The sequence below is a fragment of the Nipponia nippon genome, unplaced genomic scaffold, assembly GCF_047370975.1.
Source record: "Nipponia nippon isolate SJK-2023a ecotype South Korea unplaced genomic scaffold, ASM4737097v1 scaffold_6, whole genome shotgun sequence".
NCBI classification, from domain to species: domain Eukaryota; kingdom Metazoa; phylum Chordata; class Aves; order Pelecaniformes; family Threskiornithidae; genus Nipponia; species Nipponia nippon.
The window spans coordinates 3,342,762-3,361,497 of NW_028262380.1; the positions used below are offsets into that span (position 1 = coordinate 3,342,762).

The 18,736-nt window shown below is 52.4% G+C and overlaps 1 protein-coding gene across 6 annotated transcripts in view; it reads left to right on the plus strand.

Moving 5' to 3' along the window:
- Nucleotides 1–18,736, plus strand: part of LZTS3 (leucine zipper tumor suppressor family member 3) — a 51,371-nt gene that overhangs the window by 14,787 nt on the left and 17,848 nt on the right. Inside the window, exon 1 of one of the 6 annotated variants that reach the window (XM_087737076.1) lies at nucleotides 13,210–13,304. The exons of 4 other annotated variants lie outside the window; for them this stretch is intronic. The gene's annotated coding sequence lies outside the window, so the exon portion shown is untranslated. Of the gene's footprint in view, nucleotides 1–13,209; nucleotides 13,315–18,736 lie in introns of those variants that run through there. One more of the 6 variants, XM_087737078.1, reaches the window with a different exon arrangement.

The window sequence follows — 18,736 nt, forward strand, 5'->3', positions numbered from 1 at the left end:
GGGAAGAAATGCAATGCAGGGTTACAGTCAGGATCTCTCTAAGTGTAAGGATGGCTTTTGTGCACAGAGCTGGATGTCCCCATCCATGGCAGGAGAGGCATCTTGCTGTGACTTCGTGGAGCAGAGAGCAGCCAGGAGTGCAGTGTCCAACCTCATCCTTTGCTAGCTCCGGACCCAGCACTGCTTCGGGGTGATTTTCATCCCTACCTAACATGTAGCACAAGTCTGCTTAAAACCAGTACCCAGGAGTTTCTCCCTGGCCTTTCTTTACTCTTTCAAGACTTCTGGTCACAAAATCCCAGAAAAGATACAATAGGACTGGAAAGGATATAGAGAAAGGGAATGGGTAGGGAGTGGGGGCTTATGGAGAACAGCTATCTAGGCTAGACATCTCCTGCCGGGGAAAGAAATGACTGAGAAGAAGGTCTATATATAAGGGTCTATAAAATCATCACTTTCAGGGGGAATTATTCTGATAATGGAAGAATAAGGGGTCTCAAATCATCATCTAGAGGTCATTTGCTCCTTGCATTCACCTTCAGGTAGCCTTGTCATGACCTTGAGAGAGGCTGGGATCTGCTTTAGGACTCCCTTGCCCCAACAGCCCTGGTGCAAAACAGGCTGAAGTGCCTCTTGCTTGCAAGCTCTGCCTGGGTCCCTAAACACACTGCCCATGCTGCTGAAGTGTGTCAGTGCCCAGAGCACGCCTGGCTTCACACATGGTGGAAAGACCAGCTAGCCAGAGGTTAAAGGTCTTTCCTAAAATGTGTCTGAAGCTTAGGGACCAGGGGAGGGAGGGAGCTGTGCATGGGATGTAAACAATTACACAGCTCACTGCTCCGAGAGATGCGGATAGGATGGGGAGAGCAGATAAGTTTGACCCGAGCATCTGCTGCTGGTGGATTTGCAGCTCTGGAGGAGATGCTCATTGGGTTTGGGCTAGAGATGAGGGAAGGGAGCCATGCTGTAAATGAAAACCCAGTGTTCAAGCTCCTTCCAAAGGAGGAGTGTCATGCATGGGTGTCCAGGGCATCACTGAGTTTGGAGAAGGTGTCTTGCTGCCTGGTGTGGAGGCAGGAGCAGAAGCAGAGGCATTTGGGACTTGATCCTGGCCATGAGGAGCTTTGCAGCGCCTGGCTGAGACCTTCCTTCTTCAGCACAAGCCCAAAATGAACGTGATGACCATCTCCTCCTGGGTCCTCATGGCTGGTTCCTGCTGATCTGGCACTAACTGGTTATCAGCAACCGAAAGGAGCCTGAGGTCCAAGAGGTGGTTAAGGAAGAAAATCACCTTTGTGTGTGGGACAGGAGACTGTTTCACCAGGAGAGGTGCAGGAACATGCATGGGGGAGGACAGGGCTGGGAGGACATCAGCTGTGATGGGAATGGCATGGGAATGGGTTAGGAGGAACATGGCAAGGTCTGGCATGGCTTCTGCAAAAGGAGCAGGCTGGACCTCTTCAGCCTGGAAAAATGGTGGCTACTGGGAGACATGAACACAGCAGTGGAGGCTGGAACAGAAATATTAGATGTGCTTCCTCTGCTCTTTCTGCTTTGCCTTACGCTTTTGGCCACCGCTGAGAGACAGGATCTGGGCTTGGCAGGTGTTAACCTGACCTGGTAGATCAGCTCTCCTCTCCTGGTTGAGGGTAAGCAAGGGACCGAATAGGTATGGTCAGCTTAGACCATATTAGCTGTGTCCAAGTCCTCGGCCATACCTCCTTGTCCTCTAGAGGCTAAACTGAGAATTGCTGCATCCCTTTGAAAACATCCAGGAGCTTGTTTTCTCCTCTGCAAATCACTTACAAAATTGCTTTCCCTTTCTCCCCGCGCCCACGCCATCCTTCTCCACTTTTCTCTCCTTTCTACTCAGAAAGACGTGCCCATTGCTTTGCGATTGGGGTATCATTGCCCACCTTCTCCCCATGACACTGATGCTGGGGGGAAAATAATTTCTGAAGAAGAGGGGTTCTTTAATGGTCCCACGGGAGCACTGGGGTGGAAGCAGCGCCCTGGGAGCCCAATGCCATTTTCCTTGTGGTAGCAGAAGCGGTGGTGGCAATCCTGAGGCAGAGCGTCTCAAGGACTATTTGTTTAACAGGTTATCTACACACTTAATTTACCCCTGCCCTCGTAAAACCATTTGAAGCCTTTTCCCACAGTTGTAACCAAATGCTGCCTTGGCAGCAAGCAAAGTGAAAACCAGACGTAAGTGGGGTTAGGGCAGGAGGGCAACGCGAGCAGGTTTTTCTCCCCAGAGGTGCAGGCACAAAACACAACGCCACGTTATGGGGTACCCCAAACACCATCAGTCCATAAGCAGCTTTGCAAAGCTCGGGTGAATGCAACAGTAATAAAAGGCATGAAAGCCTGTAATGGGAGGGAGGAAAACTTTCCAGTAAGGACAGGGCCATTGCTCATCAGATTTTGACAGATGATGGTCATCTTCTGGCTGATAGAGGCAGTGGAGAAAGGTTTTGCATCAGTCATCAGGTGCTGTGGGAAAAGCACGAGAGGACACCAGAGCTGCAGAAGCAGGGACAGGGCATTGCAAGAAGGTTTGGGCTGGAGACAGGTCAGCAGAGATAAGGACATCATGGATTTTGTGCATGCTGTCTCACTTGGGTCCTTAGGGGTTTTCCTTTTCTAGAAAGACCATTTCTGGTCACTGACACCAGAGGTCCTGCAGCCCCTGAAAGTGACTGTAAACAGGAACAAAATGGTCTCCCTTTTGGGCAGGCCTCCCCTCGCATCCGCTGGGTTGTTTATTTAGCCATCACAGGGCAGCTCACAGGGTTTCATTAGATCTGGCCCTAATTACAGCTCTGTTGAGCTTTGTAGTCCTCCTCTTCCTTCATCCCCCCGGTCTTTGCATCTGACAGGTGAAAAAATGCAAAATGGAGAAAGAGGGAGGATTTGTCACCCCTCTCTATGAGTCCAGGATAGAGAGGACATTTTCCATCTGAGGACAGTCAGTCCAAGCTGCACACACGCACTCACATCCACAACACAACCAGAAACATTTGCCCATCAAGTCCTCAGGATGTTGGTGCTCACTCCCATGCTCCTGGCCATGCATAGCCCCACTTTCCGTCAATACCCCAGCTTGATGGGGTGCCCAAGCCACCGCTTCTCGGAGGTTAGGAAGCCTTCCAGATGAGATATCCCCAGGCAAAACAGACAGGTGATAAATGTGGTATTAGCGGTGCACAGGATGGGGCAAGGGGAAGGTGAGGAAATGGTGTCCATGCTTGGCCAAGCGATGCTGGTCCATCAGAGCCACGAAAGATGATGTCAGGTTAGAGATACGTGCCATGTTGCTGGAGGAGCTTCTTTGAGGGCATCTGGATATATCTCCCCACCGTTGCATTTGCAGCAGATCCTCTGGCACTTTCGAGTTCTCTCAGGCCATTTATGAGCAAATGGAAAATGAGGAGGAAACCAAAACTGTGCCTCATTCATCCTCCATCCCTGCCCCAAAGCCTGCTGCCAGACCCTGTGAAAGGGCAGCTGCCCTCGAAGAGCGGAGCCTTGTCCCATGGCCGTCTCCAGTTCCATGAGCAAGACAGAGCACATGAAAAGGCCACCATCAAACCAAGTCATTTCCAACCTCTGCATCCATTTCAAAGCATTCGTTTCCTTTTGAAGAGGATCTGGAGGGAAGGGAGAAGTTTTCAAAGCCCAAAGCTGTTCTGAAGTCCAAAGCTGGGCGAGCAAAAGGGTTTGTTTAATATGACTGAGCAGACAGCCAGAAACCCATGAGAGCAACACCTCCCTGCAAATCAGGTCATTTGTTTAGCAAGTGAAAAATGTCTTCCCAAGGTTCGCAGCACCGGGGTAGAAATCAAAGAGCATTTGAAGGAGGAGGGAAAGCCAAGCCCTGGCTTTGCCATTCCTGCCCTCCTGCCGGATCCCTGCCAGCCTGGCAGGCACCGAGGGAGACCACAAAAATATTTCATTCTTCACACACCACTTCAAAACCTCAGAGCCACCCTTTTCATGGGAACTCAGGTCAGCTGCCACACTAAACTCCAAATATTTTCCTAGCTGGCAAATAAAAAAATATCCATATATCTGTGTGTAGCTCTATAGCCAATGTATACGAAATGATAAAGCCCCTGGCACATATCTTGAGAGAGCTAATTATAGGATTTGGAAGCTAACGTGATAATATTTTCTTTAGATGTGTGGTGCAGATGTAATTACTTCTCCAGAGATGCCAGCCGCAGATGACGCAAGATGCCCTTATGTAATCGGCTGTTATTATGCAGTTATGGAAATTTTCCCTCCCTGGCCCATCCCCTACCTTCCCCTCAACTCCTTCTTTTATTTTTCACCCTAAACTCTCTATGGCTTATTCAGAAGGCGATGGGATGAGGCCAGTAGGCCAACTGGATGGGAAGCAGAAGGGCAGTTTTCTAGAAAGCCCATTCCTGGGTTTCCCCGTCCACCTTGTCAATGAAGGAGCAAAAGGAGTTAATGGCTTTGCATCTGCTGCGTTGGCTTCAGCAGGGCTGGGAAAAGGCCCCTGTCCACCTTTCCATCTGATGGACTGGAAGGAGGTCACGTCAGAGCCAGGTCTCCCCCCAGCCCTGGCAGCCATTGTGGCTTGGACGTCAGAGGATGCTGGGCAGCCATCTGCTCCATCCAGCATGCCGCGGAGGAGTGCCTGCACGGAGACCTCACTGCCCCCTCCCTGGGCCAGCACCAGCCCCTGGAGCCCTGAGGAGAGGCAGGGGGATCCCAAGGCTGCAATCAAACTGCAGAAGAAAGCTGTTTGTCATTGCAGGGATGAAAGCTTGGTGGGACACAAGTTGCTTGTGTCCCAACCTTCAGTTGCTCCAAAGGTTGCTCCAGGGTGCACCAAGATCTCCCAGGTGACCCACCAAGTCCCTACTGCCAGGGTGAAATCACAGCATGATTGCAGGTCTCTGGCCAAAAATGCTTCCAAACCAGAGTGATTTTTGCCTGTGGATCCTTTCTGAGCTTTTGCATTTTATTGCTTCAAATTGTCTCTGTCCCACTGCCTTTCTCCTGTGGCTGGATGAGCAACAGAGGTCAGAGACGTGGATGCCTCCAGGGCCTAGGCTTCCTCCACCACCAGTGCTGGTAAAAGGGGACACAGTCCCCTGACATGACAAGTAAACCCCGCCTTGAGTGCAAATATTCAGGAGAAAAGGTCGATAAACATCCTGGAGGCATCACCCCGTACCTGCAGCACGTATTACGGCTGTGCACCCTTCTGCTCCTACCCTCTTCCGTCCTGCTTGCCTGGTCAAACCTGGCTCCTTTCTTGCTGTGTTTTAGGAGAAATACATGATAGGGAGAGCTGACTCCTAGCTCCGGGCCATCCTGCCACCAGTTGAGTTTGCAAAACTGGGTCATGGAGATCTTTCCTCCTCATCTTCTCTGCACAGCATTTGAGCCCGTGCAAGGCTTGAGGAGGACAAGCCTGGAGATGAAGCAAGTCTGAATCCCTTGGTGGCCAGGAAGCAGACCCCAGGCAGAGTTTAGAGAGCTGAGAAAGGGGGAATTGGCCATGTACGGTCTAAAGAAAAGGAAGCGAGAGAGCTGGGAGCGGAGACAAAACCACTGGTTCACCCACTGGGGAAACTCGTTTCCTGACACGGTCCAGTGCCAGCGACTGCAGAGGAATTTGTCTTCAGGGCAGGGAATACCTACATTTCTCTGAGGACGAGGAAGCCATAGGGAAGGCAATAGCTGGGGGGATGTGTTTGTTGTACTCACAGCATTTATTAACTGCAAACTGCAAGCTCCCAGTGGAGCCCAGGGCCATTAGCTGGTCATGGATTTAAATGGCATTTCAGCCCACGTCCACCTTCAACCAGCCAAATCCCTCCCTGTGGTCCACGGACTGTGTTGGCTGGATCCCTGTGGACTGGAAAGGGAGTGTAGACCTTGGGTCCTATACAGAGAGGCTTGTTAGGCACCACAGAGGTGCTCCAGGCTTCCCGCTTGGTCCTCCACTGCCCCTCCAGAAGCTCCTTCTTCCCAGGGCTAGAGGACCCTCTTGCTTCTGCTTTTGCAGAAGCCATTCAGCCACTTTGCCTTGCGCAGAGAGGTTGGCCAGGAGATGGAGCGGGTGGACGGGGACAAATGGGGTGGACTGGGCATCATGCATACATAAACACAACTGAGGATCTAGCCCCAACATTCCTCCCTTGTAATGCTGAAAAAAAACTTCCACCCTGAGCCAAGGGGGCTGCGCCAAATCCCTGAATCTCAATGTGGACAGAAACAGCACTTTCAAAGAGGGTACATGCTGACCTGGTGATTTCAGTGGAAATTTAGCCCTTCTGGTGGCAATTTCTTGTGCTTCAATTTATTTTTACCAGACCTGACCTGCTGCTTTGGCACTGTGAATGGGATGCTTGCTTCCTTCATTCTGGATAACCACCCAAGGATGTTTAAACAAGCTGCTCTGGTCTAGAAATTAGCTGGGAAACCTGGTAACGCCTGGCTTTCTCAAGGATTATTGGCTACTGCCTGCTGGAGACCTCATCAGCGTTGCCACCATCGCTGCCTCTCCTGGGGTTGTTCAGCCAAGGCGTGAAGGAAGAGCTGGGAAAAAGGACAACATTGCTCGCTCACCTGAGTGTGAGCACCACACTCATGGACCTGTTGGAGCGGGGCCAGAGGAGGCCATGAAGATGCTCCGAGGGCTGGAACAGCTCTGCTGTGAGGACAGGCTGAGAGCTGGGGGTGTTCAGCCTGGAGAGGAGGAGGCTCTGGGGAGACCTGATTGCAGCCTTTCAGTGCTTAAAGGGGGCTTGTAAGAAAGATGGGGACAGACTTTTTAGCAAGGTCAGTAGCGATAGGACAAGGGGGAATGGTTTTAAACTAAAAGAGAGGAGATTCAGACTAGATACAAGGAAGAAAGTTTTTACAATGAGGGTGGTGAAACACTGGCCCAGGTTGCCCAGCGAGGTGGTGGATGCCCCATCCCTGGAAACACTCAAGGCCAGGTTGGACGGGGCTCTGAGCAACCTGATCTGGTTGAAGATGTCCCTGCCCATGGCAGGGGGGATGGACTGGATGGCCTTTAAAGGTCCCTTCCATCCCAAAGCATTCTGTGATTCTATGATTCACATACTTTTCTTTTCAGCGCATAAGTTTTAGATGAAGGTCTTGGCCATCATTAATGCATTTCAAGCTCCTATGAGAGAAACAGGCTCCCTCCTCCCCCCTGGAGGCTGTGTGGTTTGAAGGGTTGGTGAACAAAACCCTGCTCCGCTCATTCTTCTCATTAGCTGAAGGAAGGACGGTGGTCATTTAATGCTCATTTCTTCACTGAGGATGAGCAGGCACAGGACAGGAGTGCCATATGGTTAGGACTAGTTTTTACGGAGCATCACATGTTCCTCCCATGCAGCTCAGACCTGACCTACATAGCATGGCCAAGCCACCACGCCGGAGCATCCCAGCACACACGCCAGGCTTTCAGCACCCACAGTTGGAGACGCAGGAGCCTCTCCTGATTTATGGGAAGACCTGGGCAATGCACCAGCTTGGGGCTTGCCAGCGCTGCAGAGGCTTTGTCTGCCCTGTGTCGATACAGGAGGAGACAGCTTATACCAGCAGGGATGTTTTTGCCAGAATAGGAAACCATCTCTCTGGATGACATAAACCAGAGTTTTTTGGCTTGTTCATGTTGCTTCAAGCTGAGCAGGCAGATGTTGTCATGGACTGGAGATAGAAAGTGTTCCCCGTCATAGCAGATGGCATCGACCCAGTGTCGCAGTGCGAGCCCAGCCTCGGGAATCCCCGCCAGTCCACTGCGGCAGCTTGGAAAAGGCTCTCTCCCATCCACACCTCTGTGGTATGAAGGGGCTTCACATGGGATCAAATTATTCCACCTAACGAGCAAGAACAACCTCTCTCCGCCTTTTAGCTTCCAGACCAGTGCAATGGTGGGATCTGATTGTGCAAGTACTGGTACAGGTGAACCTCCAGGTACAGAGGCAGCTTTTGCATCACGTAAGCAGTCAACAGTTTCTTCTAGTGTAAATAAATACTGGGTGTTCACATGACATTTTTTTTCCTAGGAGCTCAGCCACAGAGCTTGCTCAGACCGATGGTGATTTTATCAGCTTTCCTACCAGTAAGGCTGAATTTTCTGGCATGGCATAGCCATACCACCCTACCAGTAGCACACTGCCCATTTGGCTACGGTCCCTAACATCCCTGCAAGACACCCACAACAACCAGACGAAGCAGCGTCTCTCCAGAAACATCGGGAAGCCCTTGGATGTTTGACACCCATTGGCTGTCACAGAAAGCAGGCTCAGATCCTTCCTCCAAAGACTGGGCTGGAGATCTCTGCTTTAACAACAGATACTGGGGAAGAGCTTTCAAACAAAGGCTGATTTGGAAGTACCACACGAGATCTGCTTTCAGCGTGCAACCTGCTGGACGTCAAGCACTTATTACAAATGCAATCAGTTCACAGTTGAGGTCTGAAGTTGTTGTGATGCTGGTTGGAAAGCTCTGGAAGTCTCCAGCCCAACTCCACACTCTGTGTGGGACTCTCATCATCACTAGACCAGGCTGGCCTTGGCATTGCCCAGCCAACGCATGAAGGCATCCCAGGATGGAGATGCCTCCACCTTGCTCATGACCTGAAAGTATGTGCAATAGCCAGGGGACCCTCATTTAAGAGTTTTTTCTGCTCGTCAAGGCTTTGAAAATGATCTTTCCTGTAAATAAAGGAGTCTAGGTGGAGAGAGGAGGAAGGCTCTTGCTCACATCAGGATGTTTTGCACTGAGAAGTTGCTCCCCAGAGCTTTTAAGGAAGAAATCCCAATGCAGGAAGCCAGGCACCTCTGCTCCCATTTCCTTCTCTACCTCTGGCTCGCTGCATGCCCGAGCAGATCGATGCTTTCTGCCCGCCGTTCCCCAGGGAAAGTCCCGGGCCAGTCATGTTCCTTCAGACCTCAGTGCAGCTCACATTTTGCTCCTTCTCTGATCAGTGCAGAAAACACTTAACCACTGCTCCAGCTGCAGTCCAGGGACCTCCAAGAGCTCTGGGATCTTGAAATTAAATGGCTCCAAGAGGAGTGAAATCACCCTGCCGGGGGAGATGCTCAGAGCATGCCAATTCTGTAAGAAAAAGGAAAAGAAAAAAAAAAGGATCTGGGAAACAAAGAGTTTATTAGTTTATTTTTTTGGTAGGGTTAATTTTTCCCTTCCTCAAGAGGAAGAAAGCTTTGGGGAAAAAAAAAAACAGAAAAAAAACCCAGTATTTTGATTTCTGAAAACTGAATTTTATTTTATTCAAGGGAAAGAGAGGGCATTGAAATAAAAAAAAAAAAAACAATTTCACTGAAAAAAAAACCCTACCTCCAAAAAATAACCCCCAAACCCCAGAACATTTCCACAGAAATAATTCTCAAACAGGAGAATTTTTCTGCAGAAGAGAAAAACTCCACAGGAGTCCCCGGGGTCCCATTTGGCAGCAGCCAGTCCAAGGGATCCATTGAGTAGAGAAAGAGGATCTGCTTCTTTCCCTTTTCCCTTTTTTCTTTTTTTTGAAGCTACAGGTGCTTATTTTGTTGTGGCTCACCCCAAGCTACAAACCCCCATAACTTTAACCTGCGCCGCGATGAATTTTGGGACGTGATGAATTTTGTGAGATAGAGGGCTGATCCCGAGCCAGCTACCATGGCTCAACAGGGAAAACCACGGCTGTAATTTCTCACTCAAAAGAATTAAACTGGAAGCTGGGAGCGATGGATGCTGCGCATGCTCTCAACATGAGCCATGTGCAACAACAGCCTTCCCCACTGTCGAACTGAGGGAGAAAGGGGCAAGGATGTAACCAGCTTCAAGAGACCTTTGAGGGATGTAGTTTTGGGTCTGGGTGGACGCTCAGAGCCTCTTCCCCCAGGCAGAAGGAGGCCAGTTCATCGTGGCTGGGTAGGGAAGGCTTTTTAGGTAGGTAACCCCTACCCCTGTAATAATAATAATAATAATAATAATAATAATAATAACAACAACAACAATAACAATAACAACAACAACAACAACGATGATGATGATGATGATGATGACAACCTCTAAACTCCTGACCCAAGCTGGAGATCACCGTGTTTGATGGGCTCTGTAGAGCACTCACTGTATTTGAGTCTAAGCTCAGTCTCCAGCTCCCGACTGGTTTCTCCTTCCCACCTGTGGCTCCACACAGCTCGAGGCTCCAGACTTCCCCTAAATGGGTGAGTGGGACCTCATGCTCTCAGCCAAACTTTCCAGGTCCCTTTTGCCCTTTCATGAGGCTCCTGTTGATTCTGGATGGCTGATGAGGGAGGAGGGAATACCTCCTGGAGTTTCATCACCTCTGCTCATGGCTGGCCCCAGCACAGGAGGATCTTAACAGCGACCGAGCTGAGGATTACGGCAACTTTCGACCCATCTCAGGGGGCGATGTGGGAGAGAGTAATCCAGGCAGGGGCTGAGACAGGAGCTGTCTGTCCCACCAAAAGGGCATTGAAGACCTGCTGTCAGAGATGCTCTGATGGATATCCTGCTCCCCATTAGCTACCCAGGGTCCCCGCGAGACGAGACTTGGAAAGAAAATCTCTTGCAAGTTGTGTTGATAATGATGATCATGTCTAATTTAAATGGCAATTAAGAACCCATCCTTAGACCTGTGATTCTCCATCCAGAGTCTGCCATGGTGGGGAATGGGGACCACAATCTGGAGGCACCACAGGTGACTGGGTCTGGGTGCACCATCCGACCATGGCTGCCCAAAAAGAGCAGCGCAGAGATGGATAAAAACCCCCAAAGAGCTGAGACCAAGTCTTGGTGGTTCTGCCCCATGGGGACAGGGAAACACGATGGCCTGGATGCAGCTGGCTGCACAGAAGCCCCTGCATAATGGGGTGCTGGCTGCAAACTGGTGGGTCTCTCTTGGCTCTCAGAGGTGGTGGAGGGGCTTTGGTGGGTAGAGGTTTTTATGTCTCAGCGACCAGAGACCTGGGTTAGAAATAGGAGTTCAGGGTTCAAAAGTTTATGACTTGCCTGAGAGCGCCAGGAGCACGGGTTATCCTGGAGTTTCCAGCATTCTCCAAAGCCTCTTCCATCATGATTTATTCATCTGTGGGAAGTGCTAAGACATAACACAACTCCCAAAGAGAGAACGAGCACAGCCTTAACCAGCTGTAATGTCAGGAAACTGCCTGTCTCCTGCGAGATCTCCTGAGCCTGGGTATGCTGCGGCTCCATGCCGTGCAGCCAAGGGCTCCTTTGCTTGGGCAGCTTCACCAAATCTCACTGGTGGCAAGGGTCCATGGCCTGATGGAGCTCCTGGGTCAGCTCTGGTTATGGCAAGAGCAGTCCCTGGGATGGAAAGGGCTTGCTATTTGTGTGGCTGTTTCGAAGGTGTGTGCCATGCATCCTGCTGCTGGGAATCTCTTCTAGCAATGTATTAACCAGTCTGTTTCTTGGAAGTCTGCTTCTGAAGTCAAAGGGCAAAATTAAGAGCTTGAGTCTCTGCAGGAATCCATTTGGGTGTAATTTACACCTTCCCCGTGCACCCCGGCAGTGCATTTTGCCATAGTTTAAATGCATGCGTAACCCATATTTGATTATTGTTCACATTATTGCTATTTTACTGCTCTTGCTGCTAGTAGCCCACTGTTGACGATGCTATGCTTGCGAGGCTGTGACTGGGAACTCCTTTGATACGCAGACATCCTGCCAATAGAAAATTCACTTGAGAAAATAACTCTAAATTAGCGGCTGCTTTGTGTAGCTTTATTTCCCTCGTTGCACTCCCTTCACAACTGCAAATAATCCAATGTAAGTGCTGAGGCTGGCCGACCCCGATGGGAAGCCTGATTGCTCTCCCGCCACAGTGCTGGCAGCCAGGGATGAAGGAGAAAGAGCTCTGGACCATCCTGTATCACCAGGGCTCTGCTCTGAAAGACAGAGGGGATTGGATGGCAAATAATGATGGCAAAGAAGGGAGGCCAGGATCCAGGTCCAGCTTCTGGGGTGATGGGCATCAGCCCATTTGTCCAAATGGGCTGAATGCAGCCAGAATATGCCAAAGCTATGGGATGACAGACGGACAGATGGACCGTCTAACGCTTATTTCCTCATCTGCAATAACCAGGGGACCGTTTCCATTTTCTCCGTGCTGAAACACATGGATGGGCTACAGCAGGATCAAATCCCCCTGTAACTTTTTTTTTTGTTGTTTCATTTGTGCACAGCTTCATCAGGGAGTTTGGGGTTGAGATGGGACAGCGTTGGCATATAAAGAAAATGTGGTCTTTCTGGGTGCCAGCCAGCTTCTCTGGTGTGCTTCAGTGAGATGTAGACTGATAGTCTAAAACCTCAAAAAGAAAAGCTGAAGGCTGTTTCGAAGTTACTGGGCTGGACTCGTGCTCTCTGCCCCTCTCTCCATGGTGAATGGGCTCTGGGTTCAGCCACGCAGCTGGGAAGCGTCCCCATCGGGATGGGAAAGGTGAGGAGAGGGGTCCTGTGCTGGGAAGAACCCAAAATAACAATCTAAGCAAAAACAAGCCATCGGACCCCAAAATCCCTTTTTGAAAAAAACCTAGCTGGTGGATCCCAAAATCTCTATTTGAACAAAAACAAACTGTCAGACCCCCAAATCCTCATTTGTGCAAAACAAGCTGTCAGACCCCCAAATCCCAATTTGTGCAAAAACAAGCCGTTGGACCCCAAAATCCACATGTGAGCAAAAACAAGCTGTCAGACCCCCAAATCCCCATTTGTGCAAAAACAAGCCATCAGACCCCACAATCCCCATTTAAAAAAAAACAGTAAGCCAGACCCCAAATTCCCCATTTGAGCAAAACCAAGACATTGGACCCCAAAATTCCCATTTGAAAAAAAAAACACTCAGACCCCAAAACCCCTGTTTGAGCTAAAACAAGCCATCAGACACCCCCAAATCCCAATTTGAGCAAAACCAAGCTGTCACACCCCAAAATCCCCATTTGAAAAAAAAAAAAATCATTAGACCCCAAAATCCCCATTTGAGCAAAAACAAGCCATCGGACACCAAAGTCCCCATTTGAGGACACGGGGCTCACCTCCACCCCGATGGGAAGAAAGAGTTAAGATCCCGTGGGCGCGGGCCGGCGGTGGCCAATCAGGCCGAGCACGGCGCAGCCCTTGGCCCCAGCCCAGCAGCAGGTTGCTCTCAGCAGGTATTATTTTAGTTTTTTTCCCGGAGTACCAAGCAGGGAGATGATGAACGTTGAGACCCGTGGAGGACGGGGAGCTGGAGGATGCACCCCTGGGCTGCCCAGGTAAATCCCGGTGGGTGCTGGCTTTTGGGGGGCTCTTTCCTTTCCTCTCCTTCCCCCTCTCACTGGGTGTCTTTGTTCGAGCACAGAAAGGGGCCAGGTGGGGGAACGAAGGGTGGATTCGCGTGGTGTTGAGCTGGTGGGACCCACTGCAGGTGCTTTTTCAGAGTGGGACATACCCACTGGGCTGTGTTTGCACTGGAGATCGTAGCAGAGATGGGGTGCACAGAGGTGGGTTGCTCAGGGTGGGGAGAGCTGCTATTTCCCCCCTGCTATAAACTCACCCTGGATCCAGCTGGCACCCACCAGCTCTGGGACCTTGCACCCCGATGGGTTTTGGGGCACCACTCTGGTGAGTGGTGGGGACAAGCCACCATGGGGACAAGCCACCATGGGGGCTTGCTCCGAGCGTGGTGTCCGGGAAGAAGCGAGCACCTCCCGGGCCAGCTCCGCGCCCTTGAAATTCCTCAGGGCGAGTTAATGATAAATCACGGCCAGGTCAGCAGCGTGGGCGGTGGGTCCCCTTGTTTTCCTTCCTGCTGGGACAGAGGTTTGGGCGAGGTCTGGGGACGGCAGAGCCAGGCAGGGGCCGTGGGGACGGCTGCTTGGCACCTCTCCGGAGGCGATGGCTCTCCCCAAAGGGCAAGATCAGGCTTCCCCCTGGCAACACTCAGGCAGGCAGGGGTCTGAATCCGGCACGGGGGGGGTCTGGTGCTGAGAAGGGTCCTCCTGCTCCCACCGCAAGGCATTCGGGGCCAAGGAGCGGGTCTGTAGCAGGGGATCACATTGGGATCCCCCAAGATTTGGGATGTGGGGCCAGATGAGGGTGCTCAGGCAGTTGCTGGGGTGCCAGGCAAGGGATGTAGCTCCCCACTGGGAGACTTTCAGGGGACAGCAGCACCATGCCAGCGCTCTGCAGTGGGCCATGAGCTTCCCTGTCACCCCTGCTGCAATAACCTGCATCAGGCAGCACCATGGGCCCAACCAGCAGCAGCTCATCTCCAGCCACCTTGCTGAGGAAGCAGCCCCTTAACAAGGGGAAACTGAGGCACGGATGGCTGGGATGACTTCAAGTGGTCCAGCCTGCAGTGTGGAGCATCCCAGACCCCCAGCTCCGCAGCCAGTGCCGAGGCTGCTCCATCAAACCGTGCATTCCCCATGCCGAGTCAATTCAGTACCCCCAAAGCTGGTGTTCTCCGGGCAGCGGTTGTCACCGTGACTGCACTGGGGACGATGACCAGCCCACAGCCGGTGCTGAGCATCCTCTGGGGGCAGCTACAAGGGTGGGTGGGCATGGGCGAGACCGTGTCCGAACCCTTCCTAACAGACACATAGGATCTGGGCTGGCAGTTTGGGCTATGCTTGAACCATCCTGTCCCACTGGTACTCTCTGCTCCTTGGGATGATGGGGACAGACATGCCATGTAACGGAAAACCCCTCCTATCTGCCCTCGGGTGCATCCTGGAGGATGCCAGCCTGGATCCAAACCCAGGGCTCTGATAGCAGCCTGGGGAAAAGGGGAAAAATGCCCCTGAGGATGAGGACTCTGCCAGTGACACGGCCCCATTGCCCCAGCCAGGGCAATGCCAGCAGACAGCCCCAGGGCAGCTTGCCAAAACCTCCATCCTCTGTGGCAGGATAATTCATGGTGGAAGGGACCTCAGGGGTCTCCAGGCCACCTTGCTGCTCAAGGCAGGCTCAGCTACGAGGCCAGACCCTGCTTGGTCCATTCAGGGCTTGAAAACCTCCAAAGATGGAGACTGGAAAACCTCCCTGGGAACCGGTACAAATCACAGAGCACCACGTTACATCTCCACATCACCCGACGGGGTTTCTCTGGGGCTTTGCCCACCTCGCTGCAGCCTCCAGAGCAATTTTGACTTCTTTCCTTATTGGAGCAGCTCAAGACTGGCGCAGCCTGCCAGGTGCTTGGCCTTTTATTCCACACCTTTGCCTGCTCTTTTGGATCCAGAAAATACTGTGGATTAAAAATGGGAATGCCCTGAGCCGAGGAGCTGTGGTAGGACAGGCAGAGCAGCTCGTTCTGGGCGAGCAATAGTAATGCCCAGATTGATTTATCGATTTTTTTTTTTTCTGTCAATAAGGGGTTTCCAAGTAGCTGCCGGGCTCTCCGAGCCTCATGCTTGCATGGGGATGCTCTGGGGAAGTGGCATGGTCCACAAGCGTGGGCCCAGCACAAGCCTCTGGTGCTCTTCATCATCCTCACCATCCTCACCCCCAGGGAGGAGCGCAGCTGCTGCAGCAAAGCGCAGCAGATGCAGACAGGGACTCTTGTGTCACTGCGTGTGACAGAGGCACAGCCCGGGTGTAGCACATACCCGGGGTGGGGTGTCCATTGCAGGAGCACCCCCGGACAGCGGAAAGGACAGGCAGGAGGGCACAGAGCCAAGGCCATGTGCTCCGTGGTGGAGGTTTCGGCCGTGCTTTGCTGCCATTCCCCTTCCTGGGGGACGGGGACAGGGAGGGGTGGCAGTGGAGCGTGTCCCTTAAACAGAGCAACCAACCCAGGAGGAAAACTGAGCGCAAACCGGGAGGATTAGCAGGGGGAAGGTGGAGCAGGCTGCACTGTTCAGGCTTTGTCGGGGGAGGACAATGGGGCCTTTATTGAGGAAGGGAGGCGGCGGGTTGGCAGGCTGGCGGGGACAATTTGGTGCACAGAGTGTCCCTCTGCCAGCGGCGGGGACATGGGATGTGGGGTGGGACAGTTTGGTACCCAGTGTCCCCTAGCCAGCTGTGGGGGCAGGGAACTGGGACGTGGGATGGGACAGGTTGGTACCCAACGTGTCCCTTGGTCAGCTGCGGGGACAGGGAAATGGGGCATGGGATGGGACAGGTTGGTACCCAATGTGTCCCTTGGTCAGCTGGGGGGACAGGGAAATGGGGCATGGGATGTGGAATGGGACAGGATGGCACCCAGTATGTCCCTTGGCCAGCTGGAGGGATGGGGAAACTGGGACATGGGAGACGGGACAGGGGACGGGCCAGTTTGGTACCCAACATATCCTCAGGTGGTGGGACTCGTCCCAAGGTGTCACTGTGAGCCCCACATATGCTGACCACATCAGGGTAGAGCTGACATGCTCTCCCCACCGCCCGCATATGGGGTGCTGATCCACGGCCACCCCTCCCAGATCCTTCGGCAATGGGAATCATGGCGGGTGGTTTATGAGAGCACAGTGGGCTGGTTCTGGGGACCCCAGAGACCCTCGTAGCTGAGAGCGAGGAGCATCCCATGCTGGGGACATCCCAGACCAAGTGCTGCCACCCACTCCGGACCTGGGCAGAGGGACCTCGGGGATGGAGAAAGCCATCATCCTGCGCGCTCTCCCTCGGCAGCGCAACGCGGGCTCTCCCGAAGAGCCGCCTGGGTCTTTTCATCTCGTCTCTTTTGTTTCAGGCTTATTATGTAAATAGCTGACGGGGCCTGTAATGAGAAAGTAGTTTCCCAGAATACAAAAGGCTGTAATTATCTCATTAGCAGGCGGAAAGGAAAAGGAAATGTTTCTAAGCCGCTTGCCTTTATTTCCCACAGCAGCCCAAGAAAGTGCAGCCCCTGAAACGACCTCCCTGCCCCGAATCCTGCCACCCCCACCCGATGCTGCCACATTTGCAGGATAGAAAAGCAAAGCATGGTCCTCACGTCTCAGAAATAGTCACGTACTGGGGGGGCTGATGGCTTTTAACTGGGCCCAGTTATCCAGAGGATGCTGCGGGTCCCTGTGTGGCCCCCCCAGTGCTCTCAGATGCTGGGACAGGAGGTGTCATTGGAAAGCAGGAGGTCATAGAGGGACAGGATGGTCCCCATCTTCCCAAATTGGATGTTCCTCAGCAGGACTCCCAAGCTGGGATCATAGGACAGAGCTGCAGGATGGATTTCTGCGGCTGCATGCCTGCAACAGAATGCGATGGGAAATAGCCTTAGGACACATGGAGGTTGCTCCCAGGAGAAGGCATCTAGGATGGCTTTGGTGTTGCTTTGCCTTCTGAATTCATGCCTTCCTTGCTGCTAGCTAAACACCCGATCCTCGGGGGGCAGAGCTACAAGGGTCTCTGCAAAACACCCCAGAGCTGGTCAGGAGCTGGTCCTTGCTGAGGTCTCCAAAACCCCTTTCTGGTGGGGTTTGCTCCTGCCCACACTCTCGGTTCCTCTACCCTGATCATGGGCCCTTTGGTCCTGGCTGAGTCCTCAGTGAACTGGCTGGAAGCTGCTGACGCAGCAGCAAACTGCTTGCTGGTTTGGGTTGACTTTCTGCCAGATTTGTGAGCTGGATCAGGCCATGGAGAGAGCCGACGAGCAGCATATGAGTGGGATCTCTCCTACAGCGGGGACGCAATGCAAAGCTGCTTACGGGCCATGATTCCTGCAGTTCCCAAAGGGATTTGCCTGGCTCCGAGGGAAAAACTGCAGGGGTCTCTCAGACCATAGGGTCTTGGGGAGAGAAAACAACTTTCTACTCATTTTCGTGTGCAAAGCCAGGCCCAGAGCTTAAGTATATGTAGCTCCTCATCAACACCTCCCTGCAAGGCCTGGGCAGAGACGCAGGACAGCCGAGTGGCACTGATGGACGCCGCTGGAGAACAGCTCCAAGTCAGCCCTTCTTAACATTAACATTAGCATTAACAAAAGCAAATACCTAATGCCCCGAGCAGGACTGGTGCATTCACTACATGCCATCACCCTGCTGTCACAGCCAGGAGCCTCTTTCAAAACCTCCCTAAAATGTAACGATGGGACTTCTCCAGTCTGGATGTGTCTTACAGCAATGATGTGCAGCCACTTGGGCCAACAGCCCCGCGGCCATCATGCTGCAAAAGGGGCTGAGGCTCAAGGAGTAGCCCAGCTGAGCCCTAGGAGATGCTGGGCAATGTCCTGCTGGAGTTTGGAGTCCGCCCTTGCACCGAGGGCTCAGGTGCTGCTGGAGAGCTTGTCCCTCTCTTTGTAGCCCAGCAGCAATCCTAATGCCTTTGCACAGAGGGATGCAAGATGCACGGACACACAGCAACTCCATGGCCAAAGGAGGTATCTGAAGGTGGCTACAACAACTTGGCACTCCTTGACCCTCCAGCCTGCCTTCCTGAGTTTGCTTTTTGGCCCTGAATGGGGAAAAAAGCTCCCCATCGCAAAGCTCCCATTTCCTTTGGCAGGGATAAATGGGAAAAGAGAGGTCTGTGTGCTAGGGAAGCAGCAGGAGTTGTTCGTCTGACATGGTCTGGCTTTTGGTTGTGGAAAAAGCTTGTGGTTGAAACGCTTGAGATTTGCATGTTTTCGCAGACAAGTTCAAGTGCTTTTGTGCCGTATTTCAGTGGTGGAGGAAAACCTGGCAGTGACCAAGCCAGGATGTCGGAGTGGGGGAAGAGGAGTTGGAGGAGGTACAGAAAAGAGCCACAAGGATTACTTGAGGGCTGGAAAAAA